At 41.1% G+C, this 18,962-nt stretch overlaps 1 protein-coding gene across 1 annotated transcript in view; it reads left to right on the top strand.

Moving 5' to 3' along the window:
* Nucleotides 1-7,724: 7,724 nt before the first annotated feature.
* crebrf (creb3 regulatory factor) overlaps nt 7,725-18,962 on the top strand; it is a 31,515-nt gene continuing 20,277 nt past the window's right edge. The window contains exon 1 of the mRNA XM_084073296.1: nt 7,725-7,853. The gene's annotated coding sequence lies outside the window, so the exon portion shown is untranslated. The remainder of the gene's footprint in view (nt 7,854-18,962) is intronic.

Below are 18,962 nucleotides of genomic sequence, written 5' to 3'. Positions count from 1 at the left end.
GACATTCTGAGCTTAAATCCTCCTCATCATGTATTCCCGACTTTCACCTTCCCTTCTGTCTCCACTGTGCTATCTAATAAAACAGAAACATCTTAAAAGTTGTCTTAATTATGAATTTCATTATTCATTATAACCAATATATACAGTACACACATTAACAAAGCCGCTGAAAATTGCCTGGCTGTTTCTAATATTAATCTTAATGTTTCCTGCTACGCATCATTACTCAAATTTGACATTTGGCACAGCATTTTAAATGTTAGGGGTTTCTACCTAGTGTGTTTTGTATACTATATAACTGAATTGATGATGATAAAGTTGCCAATGGATCATCCACTGACACTGGGTGGACTATGATCATGCACACCCAACTTACTACAATCTACAACAAGATTAATAATAAATATCCTAATTACAGTAATATAGAATGATACAACAGTATCCTGTGTCTCTACCTTGTGGTCCACAGGCATTATTTGAAAAATAATAACAATACTACTGGTAAACAGACCTGAGTCAACTTGTAGTTGTGAATGTTTTTCTCTGCATCGCATACCAGACATTTTTACTGAGTTCAGATCAGTAACAGAAAGATAATTGCTCTCTTTATTACTCAGTATTTATTAAACGATTAAAGATTAATCAACATCAGATATAGTTTTAGTTGCACTGTTGTGAAATGACTACATATATATTCTCCACCTTTAGCTGTCACAAAGAAGTTTTCATTCTCAACATAACAGGGTTTCTTAATATAATGTGGCCATGCTGTCAACTTCTGTTAGCCAAAAGAAAACATTGGTTATTCATTTCCTTTGACTTGCTCCTGTAGAATTATCTAAGTGTCAAGCTACACTTGACACTAAGATCGTGACATTGAACCACTAGCGTTAGCTAGCTCCGTTAAGGTGTCTTGATGGATTCTTCCTCTGAACCTGTCGATGGATTGAGTTTTTCAAGTACAGTAATTCACCAGTCAGAGTAGCTTGACCAGTGGTTCTCAGAGTGGGGTCCAGGAACCCCCAAGGGTCATTGAGGGGGCTGCAGGGGGTCAAACAAAATGTAGTAACCCATTTTGGGCGGGAATCCCTTTTTGTAACTATACCTTTCAGGAAGGCAACCCCTTTTGGGGTTCTTGTTGCTATGTTAGTCAGGTTGCTTATAGGACCAGACTTTAGGAAAATGTCGACACGGCTGACATTTTTTCTACATGCTCTCCATCACCATAAGTTTCATTTTGGACGGGGAGCCACATCATCAAGATGGCAGAAGGTTGCCATCTTGGATTTCAAAGATGGCCACCATGTAATATCTATAAGTGCCAATATCTCGGTTTCCAAGCCACTTAGAAGGTCAATCTTCATGTCAAAATATATGTTTTTTGGGTCAAGGAATTCAATAAAGCTGTTGGGAATATCAACAAGTGACTATTTCTGCCATGATTTGGACATTTGATTCATTCTGGCAATATATCTGATACGAGCGGTGCGTCATAATCACCCGTCGCTGAGTCTCTGTCGAGTCGTTTAAAATCGTGTTGTACCGCAAACTTAACTTAAACTGTCATTTACTTGACTAATTAGTAAATGATAAACACACAAAATTAAAAAGACATGGCGTGGCTTCCATGTGGATCTCTGCCGTCATGGTGATGATGTTATATTGATGACATCACTCTTGCCCAATTATGGAGGGGGCGGAATCCTGCACACATCGATGTTGCTAGGCATGCATGGCAACCGATTATGTTGTGAGTGAGGTCAGACCAAAGCTCTGCTCAGCATATGAGGTGTGAAGTTACTTTAGACTTCCACTTCATTCCACTGAGACCAGAAGATAGCAAAGAATACAGGGAGATAGTGAGGGCACATTTTCCAGCCTCAACAGAACCTACAACTCTGTTCCCATCACAGTCCATGTACAGCAGCAGCGCCGACCATGAACCGCCACTCCTGGGAGGAGTGTGGTCCCAATCCTCCCAGACTAAGCTCTCCTGTTCTGAGTGTACCTTCACGTCTCATCCAAGCCACGACGACCTCAACCGCCAAACGATGAGACGTGGACAAATCTGCTCAGAGGCCAGTCAGCAAATATTCAGCTCTGTAACCAGCCGGAAACAAAGAGACACAGACCCACCAAAATCTCAAAGTCATCAATGGTTTACCGAGATTTTAACTCAACCAGGAGATGTAAAGAAAAATCTGACGATTTACAAAGGAAAGAAAACTCACATCTGTAAACAGTGTCACAAAAGTTTCAGTACGTCAGGTAGTCTGAACAGACACCAGCGTATCCACACTGGAGAAAAGCCTTTCCGCTGTAAAATGTGTGACAAGAGTTACAATGAATTAGGTAATCTAAGGAAACACCAGCGTATCCACACTGGAGAGAAACCTTTCCACTGCAAACAGTGTGACAAGAGTTTCAATCAGATAAGTCACCTGAAGACACACCAGCGTGTCCACACCGGAGAAAAACCTTTCCACTGTAAGCTATGTGACAAGAGTTTCAATCAGATAAGTCACCTGAAGACACACCAGCGTGTCCACACTGGAGAAAAGCCTTTCCAATGTAAACTGTGTGACAAGAGTTACAGTAGGTTAGATAGTCTTAAGATACACCAGCGTGTCCACACCGGAGAAAAACCTTTCCACTGTAAACTATGTGACAAGAGTTTCAGTGTCTTAGACAGTCTTAATAAACACCATCGTATCCACACTGGAGAAAAACCTTTCTACTGTAAACAGTGCAACAAGAGTTTCAATGACTTAGGTCACCTGAAGACACACCTGCGTGTCCACTCCGGAGAAAAACCTTTCTTCTGTAAACAGTGCAACAAGAGTTTCAATGACTTAGGTCACCTGAAGACACACCTGCGTGTGCACACTGGAGAAAAGCCTTTCCAATGTAAACTGTGTGACAAGAGTTTCAGTAGGTTAGATAGTCTTAAGACACACCGGCATTTGTGAAACATGTATGATGATGATCCATAATGATCTCACAGAGCATTCCAATCCACGCTGTAGGCTACTATAACCAAATCAGGCTGCTACTGCATGCTTACAGAGAGAGAGGAGCAACGATCTGGTGGGAGGTTACCATAATGCTTCATTTATGCACGTACCGCATGCTGAAGACAGATATACAAGCCCACAACACTTGTGGATGCAATGCATTGCGAGCTTGTAGAGAGCTTGTAGATCTGCCATTTTCGGTACCACCATACATTGAAGTATACATAGAGCTCAATGGTACTGTAGGTGTGGCAGTCAATAACCATCAATGGGACAGCCTTTTTTTCATTTCCCCTCCGAATGAATGAAATCATTTATCCGAAAAAAAATGGTTGGGCAGTGGTCATCATACATCATTTATAAGGAGATAAATAACGCTAGCTACAGAATCCGACCCACGCTGACTTCATTTGGGAGAAAGACAGTATATAGCAACATACATTTGTTGTAAGTTTTGAATAAATATTTGAAGTTTTTCAGAATAAAAAAAAGAAAGAAAAAGACAGGGTGGGGAAGTGAATGACCACTAGTTTACTCCTCCCCCAAAACCACTGAAGTGCCCTTGAGCAAGGCACTGAACCCCAAACTACTCCAGTGGAGCAGGTTTTAATGTGTGTGAGTGTGAAGCAAGGCGTTCCTGAAAAAGAGAATTAGTTCTCAGCAAACCATCCCGAGTAAATCAGGATTTTAAAACATGTTGTTGTTTTGCTCTACTTTATACTATGATGTGCCAAAAATGATACAGAAAATGTGTCGCAACAAGATTTCTTTTAAGATTTTGAAGATTTCCACCTACAATGACATGCCCATATGCCAGGTTGAAAGTGGTTAAAGTCGGTCTGTGGGTTTTTATAATTATAAATATTTAACCAATGATTTTTTTTTATTAACTTGAGCTTGTGACTACCATTTTGTTCACCACCATTATCCGTATTTACAAATGTTTTTATAAAATAAAAACAAGTTCATCTTGGTGAGTAAATAAGGCTATGGATATCGTGATAAACAAATGATCCCCTTAGGTTATCTAACTGATGAAGCCATATGCAAGGTTAGATGCAGTCTTCACCCTGTATAATATTTATTATTATTAGCAGCAGCAGCAGCAGCAGCGCCGGCCTACTCGGGAACGATGGAAATCAGGAACAGTGCAAGTTGGAAATGCACGCCCCACCTGGTTATGCAATCGCCGTTGTACCCATTGTCAGAGTACCCGTTGTACCATCTGTCTGTCTGTTTCCCTTTTATGCCCATATATGGAGATCCCTGATATCATCTATGCCCATATATGGGCATATTGATTGGCTCTGAGGTTCTGGAAAATATGCTCCTATATGACTACATTATTGTGCAATACGTGCGCAACACCTACGTGATATGCGTCCCTTATGATATATGGCGATCCGACTGATCATATTAGCCATCTTAAAGATGGTTAAGCGCCCTTCTCAGAGCCACACTGTAAAACAACTATTGGAAGATTACACCTCCTCCTCCTCCACCTCCACCTTCTGCCTGCACAAGGGACACGTCAAATTCATTTTCAGCCAGGGGTCCACACACTTACTGTGGTGGGCATGAGAACATGACAGGACCCTGAGCCAGTCTCCGTTCTTGTACCCGTTGAGACAGATGGAGCACACGTTGATATTCACATTGTCCCCTGTCTTGTACCTCTGGAGGGGGAGCTTCTTCAGCAGGGCCTTGCTTCTTTGGGCCCGGCGGAGATGCTGGACACACGTCACCATGGATACAACAATACATGGAACGATGAGGATACAGGTGAGGATAACTGAGGGGATAAGTAGAGCTATAATGATTATGAGCATTTATGACTCTTTCTATGGTTATAGATTATTACTATTTATCACTATTTATCACTATGAAAGCCGTCGAACTGGTGCGATCTGACGGCATCCTAGAATTTATAGGTAGGATGTGATGTCATGCTGTCGTGAGATTACGTCACACTGGCGTTGTGTCCATATTCGGGACGACCGTCTCATCGTCATCGTCGTCTTGGTAACAGGTTGGTTTGTTTTGTGAACGTACATACAGACAGATTCAAATTGTATATATATAGAAGATAATATACTAAAGCGGGTGCCAGCCTACTCGGGAATGATACCTGTTTCACCCGTCTGTCTCTCTGTCTCCCTTTTATGCCCATATATGGAGATATCTGTATCTGTCTGTCTATCTGTAGGCCTGTGTCTCTTTTATGCCCATATATGAAGATATCTGTATCTGTCTGTCCTTTTCCCTTTAATGCCTATATATGGAGATCCCTGATGTCATCAGTATATGCCCATATATGGGCATCAGTCCCAATATGCCCATATGAGAATATTGATACCCATATATAGGCATATGTGTATCCCGCGGTTTTGGATCTCCATATGTGTCTATATATGGGCATATTGGTCAGATTGCTGGTTCTGGACAACCGGATATACCTATATTCCTTTGCCTACACATACGTCATGTCCTAGTATGAGCGAATAGGCAGAAACTCGGATGTGTGTCTCAAACAATATGATTATTGGCAGAATAGCAGAACGTTTAGAATATTTGACGGCCCCATTTAAAATTTTCATAAGATCGGTGGTTGTTGCAATTACCTGCACTACAATACTTTGCTGCGCTATGACGAAATAAACCCACAAAATCTAACAATGTGTACGTTTCGTAATGGCGCGTGTCGTTTTCATATCCGATTGTAGTAACTTGGCTGCATAAGTGCAGTCATTCCAAGAGGATAGCACTGGCCGGCTTTCCTCCGTGGTGGAAAATAGTGCGCGGCGCTAGCACTGCCTCGGGGGTCGATAATTTACGATTCTGTCCCTATTGGTACATAACTCGAACGGCACTGAGTCGGCTCTAGCGGACTTCGCAACATTTGACCTGCTGCTCGCTTGGCAGTGCCTCTCGTTGCTCAAGTCCACTAGACAGCGCGCCTCCATCGTTGTAACTGTTTTTTGCCTAACTACTTCCTAACTTATTATTAGGGGCTATACTCACCAAGTTGGCCGAGTGGTCCGCTTCGATGGGGGTGACAAACATTATGCCTAGACCTAACCTTTATTCCTAATACAACAATTCCAATGGTGAAAGCTGTGTTAACTCATGCCGAGTTGTTCGGTGGGACGGTTCACGAGATGCGTGAACTATACGGATACGCAGTCACACACAGACATTTTGTGCATTTATAGTTAGATTATTATTAATAATGTATGTATGTATGTATGTATGTATGTATGTATGTATGTATGTGTATTTACTTACTTACTTACTTACTTTATTTATTTATTTGCATAGCCACCCTCTGTTGTCAGAAGGATGAAAGTTAAGTTTGCATCCTGAGTCAGAGAGTGCCTCTGAGTCTTGTGATGTTTTGTTCACTTGGTCACAGCTGAGGGATAGCCTGATACCGAGTTATTCTCAGAGCAGGTACTATGTGATCACTCTTCATTCTCATGTCTTTCCCCCGAGTAATACTGAACAGAAATATTTTGAGAGAGGGACACAGAGAGAGAGAGGAGAGAGAGAGGTGGGGGTTGTTTTGAATGAAAGCATTTCAGTGCCACATGGTCTACTCTAAATGCTGAGTCATTTGCCTTCCCTTCCCTAAATTTGCCTTCCCTAAATGTTGCTGTGTTGTCTGATGTCTGTGATGTTGCACTGATAATTCAGGCAATTATATCATTCTGACATCTGATTGCATCACCCTTTTCTACACAGCTTGATTCACATTGATGGAAAATGTATTGTTCCTCTCTCTCTCTCTCTCTCTCTCTCTCTCTCTCTCTCTCTCTCTCTCTCTCTCTCTCTCTCTCTCTGTGCTTGCCTTGCGTGTACATTGTGGCCAATGCTATAGTACTGAAGTCCTGGAATAAAATTGATTTTCAACACATTAAGATAACGGTTATATTTTTAATAAACATGTTTGTAAAACAAAAACACAGCAACTATTTTGTGTTTGATGCATGTAGAGCATATAAATATAGTGTAAATGTTTGAGTAAGTTAATGTTGTAGAGTCTACAACATTAATTTATACAATGTAGACATATCAGTATGCAGTAAAACTGCATATTGGTCTAAATAAAAAAATGGTCTAAATAAAAATAAATATCAAGTATGAATAACACCATGTAGTATTGGACATATTAGGACCATTTGAGCGACCATGTAAGTGTTTTATTTATTTATTTTTTGTTTGTTAATTTTCTTTATTGATATTGTTGTCTTAATTATTATTATCTTAATCTATCTATACTATCTATCTGTCTGTCTGTCTGTCTAGAGAGAGAGGGGGGTTTAAAACATAGTGTTATAATATATCTAGAGAACGGACGGCTCGCCCCCACCTTTTAATTTCAATGGAAGTTGCTCACAAGCGCATGAAGTACCCAGAAATATATTTGCTTCCTGGATTGATTGACTCCAACATTGGAGCCAATAGAGCAGGCGCACTCGCGTTTCAGACGATAGAAGCATGCGTAGTAGCGTTTTAAATGCAGAAGTTCTGCAATGCCAGGTTTAACCACCAGGCTTCTGAGGCTTCAATCATTCTCGATCGTTCTAGCTCGTTCTGTAAAAACCCAGAGGCCTCTCTGAGCGTCGCCATTGGCCAACGGGGGGGTCACGTGAGCGGGGGGTGCGAGGGGGGGTGGCAGTCACGCGCTTTCCAGGAACCCGTCAGGAAGAAGAAAAACAAAACAAACCCGAGGAGGAAAAGCTCAGCAGCGTGGACTCCATTGTAGAGAATGGCCTTGTTCTCCTCAACATAAAGGAGCCTATATGTGACACCCAGCGACAGTGGGGGGCGACGGTAAAAGTGAGTAGGGTGGTCGTACGTGGGGTGGGGGGGCTCGTTTGGACAACTTTTGCAGCGGTTGTTTTGGTTGTTTTGTGTAGGAGCTGCTGGGATGGACGGGCTGTCCGGGGGGGGGGTGGGGGGGGGGTATGGGTTGGTTCTAGCTTGTTATTAGTCTAGATGTGTGTGTGTGCATGTGTGTTTGTGTTTGTATGTGTTTGTGTGCGCGCGTGCGTGAGTGTGCGTGTGTGTTGTTGGTCGAAGGGGGCGGGGGACAGCGGACTGGAGGCCATACTGTGATATAATGTGCCTGGCTGGAGGGGCAAAGGCACGGACCAGTTCCGCATACAAACGGTTTGGGCCAAAGGGAATCAGAAACGGGGCTTTTGTTTTGGAAGCCGTTTACACACACTTACATAAGCAAGCACACATGCATCGTCTTGTGTAATTATTACACAATCCAGGCTCCATGTTGTTGTTGTTGTTGTTATTCGTCCAACAAAAAAAAAATCATCAACGCAATCCCTGGTGTTGTTGTTTATTGTGCAAACATTGAAGTGATTATGATGAGATGTTGCAATTAGATGGAGCTTTATTGGGTCAAGGGAATAGAGAGAGAGAGTCTAGTGCAATGGGTTCACTGGTACACGCCCCCCTTCATAACATGATCGCAGACATGTGGAAAGTAAACAAAAATAAATTCTATTGCCATTAATGTTGTCGATGATAACAAGGTCGTTGCAGATATTTTAATGTTTGGTTCAGTTTGATTTCCAAGTTTAGATTGTGAACTATAAGCATGTGCTAGGTAGTAGTTTATGAGAGCATGCACTTGATCATCAATATTGAACAGTATGTCCCCGTTTCTCACGTGGCTATTATCGCTTTATTATTGTTGGTAGTGACCAATCACCACCTTGATGTTTGTCATAAGCGGTGTATTGGGCCGTGAATGTGGTATTATCTGTAAAACAAATATGTAGGCCACGGACACGGGCCTTCACATTGTTTATCTTCCGTCTCAACCTAGATTGAAACGGGCCATGTTTGTTATGGAGCGAGGCTCGTCGATTGACAGACCGGACTAGCCAATCATGCGTATCTGGAGGCGGGCCTCCAGGTCCTTTCAACCAATGCACAGACGAGATTACGTGGGTGTTGGCACAGAAACGCTAGGTTGAGGTTTTGTTTTGTTTTGATCAGTCTGTATTGTGTGTGTGTGTGTGTGTGTGTGTGTGTGTGTGTGTGTGTGTGTGTGTGTGTGTGTGTGTGTGTGTGTGTGTGTGTGTGTGTGTGTGTGTGTGTGTGTGTGTGTGTGTGTGTGTGTGTGTGTGTGTGTGTGTGTTGGTTGAGAGAACCCAAGGATTTGGTTAAAATGTATTGTGGTTTCATTCTTTCTATGCAGGCAGCTGCTGGTCATTTAATTGTGTCCCAAATTAAAGCGTTTTTCAAAAGCTGATCCAGAGTACAGTGGTGCAGAAATGGGACTTTTCCCTGAGTGTGTTTTAGCAGAGCACGTTCATTCATTTCATTTTAGATAGTTCACTTTGTCTTACATGTCTACAGTTCACTAGTGCTGTTTCAGAAAGGCCTCTGAAACAGCTTTTTGAATCTATGGTTAATTCCACTGAAATGCTTCCCACTGTGGTACTTGCCTTGCCACAGTATCTATCAACAGGGAATGGTTGCTATACAGTATATACCACTGCTGCGTTCAGAACAAGTATGCCTCACATATGAATAGGGCAACCACCTTCTCAACCACACCTGCCACCTAAAGCAGGTATTCCTGTGGTTGGCAGACAGGTCAAGAGGGTGGCACCGGTAGCACCTACTAGTCCTCAGATTGGCACGTAACATTTGACATAGACACGGGTTAACGCTGGAACTCACAACCTGCATTGTTACATCATACACTTAGAAACAAGAAAACACCAGTGACCATAACATTATGTTATAAGATGTTTATTACATTTAGGTCATTGTTTTGCACAGTGTTCTTTGCCAAGTGCTGACATTGTCCTTTAAAAAAGTTTGCACATCAAGTCTGTTTTGATTCAAAATGCACTTCCTGTGACAGATAACACAAAACATGTTGGACATGGATGTTTACTTTGAAGAATACCATAAATAGTTGTGTACACTTACTGTATCTGTACCTGATCTGTCCCAGCGCTGACATTTCATGAGAAATCTCAATAATGATCTCAAATATTTCCCCTAAGTGCAGCAGTGCAGAACATAGACAGACATTAGGGCTGTCCCTGACTAAGAATTTCCGTAGTCAACTGAGGGCATCAATTTCGACTGACAGCCGACTATTCGGGTGTGGGGATGGTAGTAGGCCTGTCACAATTATTACATAATCGTCTGATCGCAATTATTTGAGGTAACCGCAATTACCCGCATTAACCGCAACCTTTTCAAATATAAAAAAAGCAGAAATAGCAGATCTACAAGCTTACAACGTGTCACGATTTCCGCTATTTTTACATGTATAACATTATTTAATAGGTCAATAATTTCTTTGCATATTTAAGTTATTTGTCTTATCTGCCCTGTGCAATTTTTGATGACGAAGCCTAAAAGGCTTCAAATGTTCCAGTGTTCAACGCCAAACACACAATAAAATCGTTAATCGCAATTATTTGAGTGACAATTAATTGTCAACTTAAATTTGTAATCGTGGCAGACCTATATGGTAGTGGACACACAGCCCGGCTGACATAGATAATGGATAGACGTAGTAGTGCACAATTGAATTAATCATATCCTGTATTAATTGAGATTACAACTTTGGCTGATGTATTCGGCTATTCTAATCGCCAAAGGTTGCGATTATTACTGCATTCTATTTAGTACTCCCACTCAAGTTTTCCTAGTTGCAAACTGTGCTGCTAATCAGTATGGGCATTGTAACCACAGATATCCGGTGAGTGTGCGCTGTGAGCGCACTGGCAAATCAGAGACCTACCCTAACCGAAAATGAGTCTGACTGATGCTGCCAAATTAAAACCGTCAGTTAGACCTTTCCCTGTTTACAACAGATGGCCTACGCTTGCTGATAAGTTTGCAGTGTCTCATGTACCCAACTCTTCTGCTGACTCGTTCTCGTTGCATCACTGAGCGCCTAGAGATATACATGCAATCTATCCCCATTTAAAACGGATGTGCTTGCCTTGCTTTGGTTAATTTTGTGATGGTTCACCATGATACCTGCCCACCTCCCTTTTATTGTTGAGTAAGAGTTTTGTGTTGTGATGCTGCTATGGACACACGCATGCACGCACGCGCACACGCACACGCACACGCACACGCACACGCACACACACACACACAGTGACTCACATACCAGTTTTTTTTATTGATCTCAGCCAGGCAGGTGGAGATATTGAAATCACTCCTGTGTGTGTGTCTGTGTGTTTCCATGTGTCTGTCAGCAGCTAATCTCTCTCACATTTTTCGAATACTTTTCAAATCGGTCAACAACAACTTGTCATTTTTTTTGTCATTTTTGTTAATTAATAATCTCAGACCCACCATCCTTCCAGGCTATGGGTACACATGTGTCTGCGAGGCTGTGGAGTGGAACTAGCTAATCGGGCGCAAAGTGTCCATCTGGCATATAGGATCTACTAGCTGCACTGCAATGTACTTTTGTCCTAACTGGTGGAGTTGATCAAGATTGCTAGTATGTGCGGTCCTTGTTTTCAGATATTGCAAATTAAAATCACACAAACCTCATTACATTTGCCAAGTCTAAAGACATAACAGCTGACACAGATTTTGACTGCGATAGTGCATGACGGTGACATGCTGGTAACATGCGATCACAAACATTGAGCTTCGCATGGACATTGTCCAGTTGAACTTACGCAGAGGTCCGGTCTGTGTATGCTTTGTTTGAACTATGAATTGGTCTTTATGTTATTTATATATTTATTTTAAATGTTTTATCCCACGATTTTTGTAACCCATTTTTTTCACCCAGTGCCAATTGCCTAAGCTGCAATCCTGGGCACTACTCTACCTCTGCCAGCCAGGGGAGAGCCCCAAACTGAGCTCATGCTTCCTTCAATGCATGAGGAGTGAGCAGGCCGCTTCTTATCACCTGACGGGGGAGTTTCCCCGGTAGGATGTAGCGTGTGGAAGGAACACTTTATTCCAACCAGTTCCTTTCTCTCCATCAGGCGCACCAGGGGGAGGCAGTATAGAGACCAGGATTACTGCATGTCTTTTGTGAGGGTACCTACCCTAGGGGACAAAGGGAGAACATGCAAACTCCACACAGAAAGGCCCTTTCGCCCTTTGGTCTTTATGTTATAATTATGACATTGTAATGTCATGTTTGGCCTAGTGATGACGACAACATGACGCAACACTAACAATGTGGTCACTGTCCAAAGATTTGTCTTCATACAGCTTGTCACTCCGGTTGCACTGTAATGATGTAATGATGACAATCCTTTTCATACACACCCCACAAGCCCTAAACATTGTCATCACATCATGCAAGTGCTATTTGTTTAAGTGCCGGAACGCACCTACGACACACATGCATGTGTGCTGTGCACTTTCACACTTGTGGTGCATCCTGCTTGTCTGAGCGACCACACAAGCACACAGGTCGTGTTCGTTGGGGGGAAGATAAAAATGTGTCTTGTAATGTACCTACAGTGACAAGTTTACATACATTTGGCTACTATAACTGACCAGACAATTAAATGTTATATTAACTTTATGAATAGTCCCAATTCGTATTGCATCCATGTTTCCAAGTTTCCTGACGTCCGGATCATTCAACATAATGTATTGTATTGGCACTTCCTGATGGGGAACTTGCGTAGACACCATAAAAGCACTATGTTTTGACAATGTTTTAGAATTTCAGACAGGGAGATTTGCACTCTACTGAGCGTACCTTTCTAGTTTGATCTGTACTGAACTAGGGATGCAAATTATTGATTAATTCATTAATTGATACTATAGTTGATCACCTTATCGATCGATTAGCAGCGCTTTTAGGACCAAAAGGAAAATTCTTGTCCGAAACCCAAAAATGAGTGCAGAAACATAATTGCCTTGACGTATATAACATTAACGAGTGTCAACAAGCATCAGCTGGACACAGACACACACACCTCCCCTCTGCAGTGCTCAATGGAGTCTGTCTCATTTCTCTCTAAAAGCCCTTGAATATGATGGAATATGATTATGATTAGGGATTACTGTGATTATGGTAAGCTCACTTTTGATATCGCACACACCATACCTGTAACTTTCACTAGCCCAAAAAAAACAAATCCATACATTTAATCGATTAAATTCATAACGGCAGTTAATCGATCAGAGATTAATTGTTAACATCCCTATACTGAACAGTGATGGAAGAAGTTCTCACATTTTTTACTTAAGTAAAAGTATCAATACCCTATTTAGAAAGTAAAAGTACTCATCATTCTGCAAAAGGTCCCATTTCACAAGCTTTCAAATTTTTAAAATTTATAAAAATAATTTGAAAATAGCAGATCTACAAGCTCACAACGCGTCGCAAAGCGACGTGTTTAAGTACAGTACTTGAGTAAATGTACTTAGTCTTAGTTACTTTCCAACACCGTCGGATCTGTGTCTGTCAGGTGCGTCTGTCTGTCAAGTCGATACCTGCGTCGCCTCACCCTGACTGCTGGCGGCTTGCCAGTTTTGTGTCATGATGAGAGTTGAGTTTTCTCCTCAGTCAACCTTTCTTTTCTAGATTTTGTGATTCCACCACCAGTTAAAACTAGCATAATAGAAATGCGCTTACAGGACGCTATTAAATTTAATGGCTATTGCTACAAAATACGAGTATGAAAAAGCATCAAATATGGTATTATTTATATGAAGTCGCTATTACTATAGGTATAATACGTAGTTACGTACCAATAATATCTGTCTTGAAAAGTTTGTGGTTTTATTTTCCAACTGTTATTAGCAACAGGGTAATTTTCTGGCGGGGGGTTAAGTGCAGGATAAAAATCAAACTATTTTGACCTACAGGACACACTGATGGACATCCACTAAATTCACCTGCATATAAGATGATGATAGATTACCTTGCAAGGTGATCTATGGAGTAAACAAACAGTTTAACAGCATTCACACGGTGTCTGGTCTGGTGATACTTTCCGTCATTGTCCAGGGACTGCCCCTAAGTCTGACATTACTCCGATTATGTGGCTTCCACGTGCGTTTAGGGTTAGTAGTGGGGCAAGTCGGACCAACGTGCCGCCGTCACAGCGGCACCCCTTGTCCAGCCTACAGTCATGTTTGTATGGAATCCACTCTTATCTCTCTCCTCTGTATTCCCTGTCACTTAACCACTTAAGTCCTGGACACATACGATGCTGGGAAACGGAGTAAGCCAGATTTATGCAGAGTTAAAGTCAGAACAGGTGCTTTTCTTAAGTCCGTGTTTGATATTTGAAGAGCCTCCAGGTTTTGCATTAGTGCAGAAGTTAATCTTAGTGAGTTAGCCAGCTTTGAGAATTACCCTCAGGATGACTACATAAATAAGAACAGAGGTAACCATACAAAAATGATATACCTTTAGGACTGTATAGGCCAAATTTGATGGTGAAATTATTCAATTTAGAACATTATTCAGAAACAGCGTCAACTCGACTGAACATACTACTAAAGACAAACTAAGTGATGTTCAGATTATTTGTAAATGTAATTTGTTTTGTTAATCTGCATCAAACAAAACTTGCTTCTCAAGAAATGATTTCTTATATTGCTATTTCATTACACTTTGACATCTGGAAAATAACTGTCAAACTGTTTCTTATGGTACAAGTCAATTATATTAACAACTTGGTTAATCAAACACAGAACTCCACTGGTTGCCTCTGTCTTCATATTTCACATTAATTACAAAGTGAACACACTGCTCAATACTGATGGTTTGTAGATCAACCAGTTTGCACACAGCCTGTGTTTTTTGCAATCCTTGTACGATACAAAAAGTCCTAGTACGTTTTGAGGAATGGGATTTTTCATCTTCCTCATCCGTTGCGCCAGCCATCGTTTGATTTGTTCAATTTACTTCAAATTTTGCTTCAAATCACACACACTGCTTTCATGTTTGAAGTTTGGTAATGCATAATAAAGCAATGAATATGTTACTCATCTAACATAGTTGATTGGGTCACATTACATTCAGGAATGAACACTGTAAGCTGTCTATTTCATTAACCCATTAAGACCTGAGGCCGATTCTAAAAATGTCTTCTTAACCCTAACAGTTTTCTGAAAAACTTATGTTGCTATATCAGGGGTTCTAAAATCTTTTCATGTCAAGGACCCCCAAAATTATATGTATTTGGCCGTGGACCCCCATCTCAAAATATGTTATTCCAGGCACTCCCAGAAGCTCATAGCGCGACACGAAGTGACTCGCTATGATCTTGTATATCTGCTATTTTAGAATAGCCAAAGTATAAAATGACATGGATGCTTTCACGGTTTTAACGAGTTAACTCATTGATTGCCATGTACGTGTAAACGTGTCCATTGGCACTTAGTCCACAGTGCCATGGACGTGTTCGACGTGTTGGGGCTTTTCAGTGGTTTCCCACCAGTTGCCGATGTTGGCTACCTTATGAATGATGCTTTCACTGCCAGATGACGTTAGACCCGGGAATTGACCCGGAAGTAAAAGAAATCGGCTTGTTTGCTTCCCGTTTGTTTCCTGAGGGAAAATCCCTATATCTCCGTTCCTCCTTTTGCAGGCACTGGGGTGACACTATTACTATTTTACTCTGGTAGTTAAAGAGTTAATTGGTCAAGTTCAAAATACTGTCGAAAATACAAGGCATTCGCCGAATAATTATTTGAAAAAATATGACCAGTTTTAGTCTTCAAACAGTTTGGAAATACAGTTTTGGAGTTTGGATTGGACCTGGGTCACACTGACTGACTGCACTATGACACTAAAAGATCACATGCGCTGTTTCCCAAAATTGGAGACAAACAGCCAAGAGGACAAGTGCCGAAATAACAGAAATAGCATAAATAACAGACTTGCAATTTAGGGCTGTTTACTAAATAATCACAAGGCATTCTTGGGAAATCTCTTTAGGTCACAGGCCTTCAATACGCCTGTGTGCAAGCGTGTGTGTGTGTGTGTGTGTGTGTGTGTGTGCGTGCGTTTCTGCGTGCGCATGACATGACTGTCTACTGGAGGGATAAATTAACAGTAAAATCTGTACAACATAACAAGATACAAGTTGCTATGGTTAATAGTTATTCACCTGGACATAGTGGACTGTCAGGAATGTTGTTGTCTGTCCAGGAGAAAATAATGACAAAAAAATGGCCAGGAATCTTTGTTGTGTTGCATACATTAGTATTGCTTAACATTAACCCGACCCGTCCTTATTTTGGGCATGTCGTTCATTATAGGCCAAAGTGTTCAGAAACGTTTTCTTTTCTTTTCTGTTTTCTTTAAAGAAATGCATTTCATCGCAACAGGTTTGAGCTTATAGATCTGCTGTTTTCACTACTTGTACAACAAAGTATATTCTTTTTAAGGAATACTTTTGGCTCGCCGTGTCCTTATGGGTTCGGGGCGGGCATAAATATGAAGGCCTATGTTACAGGCTGTTAGCTACAAGCAGTGTGTTTTACCTTCTTCTAACATTTGTATTTCTTATGGCTATTCTTGCCTTCTTTTTGTTCATGTAAAATACTCACATCCCACATTGTTTGTCAGCTGGTGGGCTTTAACCCAAAATCTGGTTGTATGACACTCTGCTCAGGGTCATAGATGAAGAACAATGGGGACATATTGTGTTATTAAGTCCAACAAGTCCGATTGTCAATTTGTAGAGAAGCAAACTTTCAGATTCCCCATAAATCGTGAACCTCAGTTCACTTCAGATGCTGAAGAATCCTGTTGAAATGAACACGTTTCTGAGTTTCTTCTCGGCAATAAAGCTTAGAGTGTTGTGTTGTTGATGCTGTTGCATTCATGTACTCGCATTTCCGCATTTTGAAACCAGACACAGCTGCTTAGGAAGGAAGTACACATGTAGGGGTTATATAAATGATCACAATCTGTCAGAGGCTGTGACCAAATGCCTTCTCAGTCATCAGCTGTTTTTGTATGAGTGTCTGTGTGTCCTTGTGTGTGTCTGTGTGTTAGGGGTGGGCAATGTGAACTAGAATTTGTATTGCAATATTTGCTGCTGACTGGTCCTTGACAATAAGATCACAACGATATGCGTGACAAAATCCATGCATGGAAATGTACAACAAAAGTGAAATAAGATAAAAAAGAATAACAACAACAATACACAAAACCAAAAACAGGAACTTCAAAAAAACACATCAATCAGCTGAACCATAGATAATCTACAGTGCAATCCGCAGGACAGCACTCCCGTCACGACACCATCATTACAATACATCACCAGACACTCACACAATACCCTTATCTGGGGAAATGTACAACTTCAAACAAAGGTATCAAATGTTAAAAAGTCTTATTAAACATAGATTGAGAAAATATGCATGAATCCCTCCACCAATTTGGTATCATATTACATATTGTCATTACAGATCACACAGTGTTCGATGGGAATGTATCTTTTCATGATTAATCAAGGAATATTGATTATCCACCTTTTCAGACTGTGCTGAGATGAACTGAGTTATTAACCTACGTCGACTGTCAATGTTCATGGGTTGGCAATTCTCCAGCCATTTTTCACGAAACTATCTGCACAGACCAGACTAACGGATATATTGATTCCCTGACCTTTGCTTGAACACATGAAACCTGTAAAATTGCAGTGGTAATATTATTCGGCGAACGTAGCAATTTCTGGTAACACAAAATAATGATGAGCTTCTGTTTGTTTTATTTCAACATATTAGCACAGGTTGTAGCACCAGACACACTGGAATAACCAGGCCCATCGCCTACAGTGTTGTGCATTGACTTGTAGATGGATCTTGATCCTGTCTCACCGAATGATGGGTACAATTATGTCATTATTATTATTATTATTTACTTTATTTTAGGGGGGGGGGGGTAGCCTTTATTTCACAGGTACACTGGAGAGAGACTGGTCACAAAGAGACAGAGTAGGGTAGTGACAAGTAGCAAATGGAACCCATGTGGTACAGCACAAACTAATCAGGTCGAATATCTTTGCTGCCTTTTGCTACGATTCTGGGATGTAGGTTTGTTTGTTTTGATTGGCGGTAGAATTGTATATCACCGATTTTGAAGGGAAAAACTAAGATGTTTTACAATGCTCTAGAATCCGAATCCGACTGTCACTGTGCATTACCGCGCTCGCGGAGGCCTGCGGCATGAGTAATGAGGGCAAAGATATTTGTTTACTGTCTCCTCCTTTCATCGTTTTAATGCTCTGGGTAAAACCCATACTATTGCCAAATAAAAGAGGTTAAGTTTTTCTTTCACACTTTGACATAGATCATGTCATTGATTTTACTGTGAGCTCCATGCGGTGATGTAACTCCCCTTGTAACAGATGATGGAAGCCTATTTACTCCAGTAATGGTGCTTTATTAAACTCTCCGAATAACAGGTCAAGTCTCAAATAATTCTAGTCAAATTCTAGGCAAATCTCTCTGTTTCAAAACCCATGCAATCCCTTCCTCAACCCCCCATTGCCACAATGCATCTAACCTTGTGCATGGCAAATCTTTACCATGATATATTATATATGACACCTCTTTGCTCTTTTACCCCAACCACTCCCTGATGATGTGTATCAGCAATCTTGAATGGCAACAAATTATGTTATGATATGAAAATAAATACCAAGGATCGCCCAAGAATACTGGGATGCCACTAAGGTGACATGTCATCCCTTCGTACATTCGTCTTTGTTTATAATATGTAAGAAAACATGCATTTAACTTAGGATTCACAGTGAGCTTTAGCAACACTTCACAATGCTATTGGCTATCGGTTATTTTAGTTACACTTTTTCATGACCGCTATGACACGGGAAAAAATGATCTTGCTGCTACTTCATGCCGGTATTCACATTTAATACCAATATATTGCCCACTGTGTGTGTGTATATGTGTGTGTGTGTGTGTGTGTGTGTGTGT

This window comes from Gymnoscopelus microlampas (genome assembly GCF_963454915.1).
Source record: "Gymnoscopelus microlampas genome assembly, chromosome: 12".
Taxonomy (NCBI): Eukaryota; Metazoa; Chordata; class Actinopteri; order Myctophiformes; family Myctophidae; genus Gymnoscopelus; species Gymnoscopelus microlampas.
The sequence above is the reverse complement of the archived record's forward strand: the minus strand, read 5'-3'. Positions and strand labels throughout refer to the sequence as shown.